The 3,575-nt window shown below is 42.2% G+C and overlaps 1 non-coding gene across 1 annotated transcript; it reads left to right on the plus strand.

The window, feature by feature from the left end:
- The first annotated feature begins 2,471 nt into the window (after positions 1-2,471).
- On the plus strand, positions 2,472-2,546 carry trnag-gcc. The gene has a single exon. It is a non-coding gene; the product is annotated as a tRNA-Gly (tRNA).
- Positions 2,547-3,575: the final 1,029 nt, after the last annotated feature.

Here is a 3,575-nt window from a genome sequence, read left to right on the forward strand (position 1 = left end):
TTCAGGGTTTGACTCTAGCACAATGGCACACCCCGCCCACGTGGCGGTCCTGGTGGTTCAGTGGTAGAATTCTCGCCTGCCACGCGGAGACCCGGTTCGATTCCCGCCAATGCTGGCAGAACCATTGCCTCATGCAGTGGCGGACGAGAACACAACCTGGTTTAGCTGTCCTTAAAATTGAACCTGAAATTAAGTTCTACTCATAAAATACCTGCGAATGTCATTGTTTTTTTTTTTTAATTTAACATTGGTCAATAATACCTTCCTGATAGAGACTGGAAGAATTCTCGCTGCCACACGGGAAACCCGCTACCGATTCCCGCCAATTAAAAAAAAAAAAAGGTTACCATTATTTCAGAATTGTGAGTCTTTAAAACTCTTCTTAACACTAAAGCATGTTTTGCTTAAGGAACTTTCGCCTTCCTTTTCAGTCACGTGATTCATCAGTCTGTCCAACGAGCTGCTTTGGGAGCTCCTGTTTACTGCTTGGTCCATCTCATAACGACTCTACAGATAAGAGCTGAAAACAGCTATACCTGTGCTTAGGATTGTAAAACAATGGACTAACGAAACAGAGACAACCTTACAAACCTGTTTCTCTCTCCCTTTGGGACTGTCTTTGAAGCTGCTGCCACAGAAACGGTAACATCATATAATCAGTTTCTGTGAGGACATATGCATTCCTACCAGGACTTATTTAACTTATAACAACGACAAACCATGGTTCACTGGTAAATGAGCGTGCTGTTCTCTGAAATGAGGTTTCCTTTTTCAGAATTATTAGTCTTTAAAACTCTTCTTAACGCTAAAGCATGTTTTGCTAAAGGGACTTCTCTTCCCTTTTCGGTCACGTGACTCATCAGTCTGTCCAATTAGCTGCTTTGGGAGCTCCTGTTTACTGCTTGGTTCCTCTCATAACGACTCTACAGATAAGAGCTGAAAACAGCTATACCTGTGCTTAGGATTGTAAAACAATGGTCTAACGAAACAGAGACAAACTTACAAACCTGTTTCTCTCTCACCTTTGGGACTGTCTTTGAAGCTGCTGCCACAGAAACGGTAACATCATATATCAGTTTCTGTGAGGAAATATGCATTCCTACCAGGACTTATTTAACTTATAACAACGACAAACCATGGTTCACTGGTAAATGAGCATGCTGTTCTCCAACGGGGTTCGCTTCCCAAAATACACAGACTGAACGGAGTGTCTTTCAGGGGTTTGACTCTAGCACAATGGCACACCCCGCCCACGTGGCGGTCCTTGGTGGTTCAGTGGTAGAATTCTCCCTGCCACGCGGAGACCCGGTTCGATTCCCGCCAATGCTGGCAGAACCATTGCCTCATGCAGTGGCGGACGAGAACACAACCTGGTTTAGCTGTCCTTAAAATTGAACCTGAAATTAAGTTCTACTCATAAAATACCTGCGAATGTCATTGTTTTTTTTGTTTTTTTTTTTAACATTGGTCAATAATACCTTCCTGATAGAGACTGGAAGAATTCTCGCCTGCCACACGGAAACCCGCACCGATTCCCGCCAATTAAAAAAAAAAAAAGGTTACCATTATTTCAGAATTGTGAGTCTTTAAAACTCTTCTTAACACTAAAGCATGTTTTGCTTAAGGAACTTTCGCCTTCCTTTTCAGTCACGTGATTCATCAGTCTGTCCAACGAGCTGCTTTGGGAGCTCCTGTTTACTGCTTGGTCCATCTCATAACGACTTACAGATAAGAGCTGAAAACAGCTATACCTGTGCTTAGGATTGTAAAACAATGGACTAACGAAACAGAGACAAACTTACAAACCTGTTTCTCTCACCTTTGGGACTGTCTTTGAAGCTGCTGCCACAGAAACGGTAACATCATATAATCAGTTTCTGTGAGGACATATGCATTCCTACCAGGACTTATTTAACTTATAACAACGACAAACCATGGTTCACTGGTAAATGAGCGTGCTGTTCTCTGAAATGAGGTTTCTTTTTCAGAATTATTAGTCTTTAAAACTCTTCTTAACGCTAAAGCATGTTTTGCTAAAGGGACTTCTCTTCCTTTTCGGTCACGTGACTCATCAGTCTGTCCAATTAGCTGCTTTGGGAGCTCCTGTTTACTGCTTGGTTCCTCTCATAACGACTCTACAGATAAGAGCTGAAAACAGCTATACCTGTGCTTAGGATTGTAAAACAATGGTCTAACGAAACAGAGACAAACTTACAAACCTGTTTCTCTCTCACCTTTGGGACTGTCTTTGAAGCTGCTGCCACAGAAACGGTAACATCATATATCAGTTTTCTGAGTGAGGAAATATGCATTCCTACCAGGACTTATTTAACTTATAACAACGATAAACCATGGTTCACTGGTAAATGAGCATGCTGTTCTCCAACGGGTTCGCTTCCCAAAATACACAGACTGAACGGAGTGTCTTTCAGGGGTTTGACTCTAGCACAATGGCACACCCCGCCCACGTGGCGGTCCTTGGTGGTTCAGTGGTAGAATTCTCGCCTGCCACGCGGGAGACCCGGGTTCGATTCCCGGCCAATGCTGGCAGAACCATTGCCTATGCAGTGGCGGACGAGAACACAACCTGGTTTAGCTGTCCTTAAAATTGAACCTGAAATTAAGTTCTACTCATAAAATACCTGCGAATGTCATTGTTTTTTTTTTTTTTAATTTAACATTGGTCAATAATACCTTCCTGATAGAGACTGGAAGAATTCTCGCTGCCACACGGAAACCCGCACCGATTCCCGCCAATTAAAAAAAAAAAAAGGTTACCATTATTTCAGAATTGAGTCTTTAAAACTCTTCTTAACACTAAAGCATGTTTTGCTTAAGGGACTTTCGCTTCTTCCTTTTCAGTCACGTGATTCATCAGTCTGTCCAACGAGCTGCTTTGGGAGCTCCTGTTTACTGCTTGGTCCATCTCATAACGACCTACAGATAAGAGCTGAAAACAGCTATACCTGTGCTTAGGATTGTAAAACAATGGACTAACGAAACAGAGACAACCTTACAAACCTGTTTCTCTCTCACCTTTGGGACTGTCTTTGAAGCTGCTGCCACAGAAACGGTAACATCATATATCAGTTTCTGTGAGGACATATGCATTCCTACCAGGACTTATTTAACTTATAACAACGACAAACCATGGTTCACTGGTAAATGAGCGTGCTGTTCTCTGAAATGAGGTTTCTTTTTTCAGAATTATTAGTCTTTAAAACTCTTCTTAACGCTAAAGCATGTTTTGCTAAAGGGACTTCTCTCTTCCTTTTCGGTCACGTGACTCATCAGTTCTGTCCAATTAGCTGCTTTGGGAGCTCCTGTTTACTGCTTGGTTCCTCTCATAACGACTCCACAGATAAGAGCTGAAAACAGCTATACCTGTGCTTAGGATTGTAAAACAATGGTCTAACGAAACAGAGACAAACTTACAAACCTGTTTCTCTCTCACCTTGGGACTGTCTTTGAAGCTGCTGCCACAGAAACGGTAACATCATATATCAGTTTCTGTGAGGAAATATGCATTCCTACCAGGACTTATTTAACTTATAACAACGACAAACCATGGTTCA

This window comes from Puntigrus tetrazona, chromosome 2 (genome assembly GCF_018831695.1).
Source record: "Puntigrus tetrazona isolate hp1 chromosome 2, ASM1883169v1, whole genome shotgun sequence".
NCBI classification, from domain to species: Eukaryota; Metazoa; Chordata; class Actinopteri; order Cypriniformes; family Cyprinidae; genus Puntigrus; species Puntigrus tetrazona.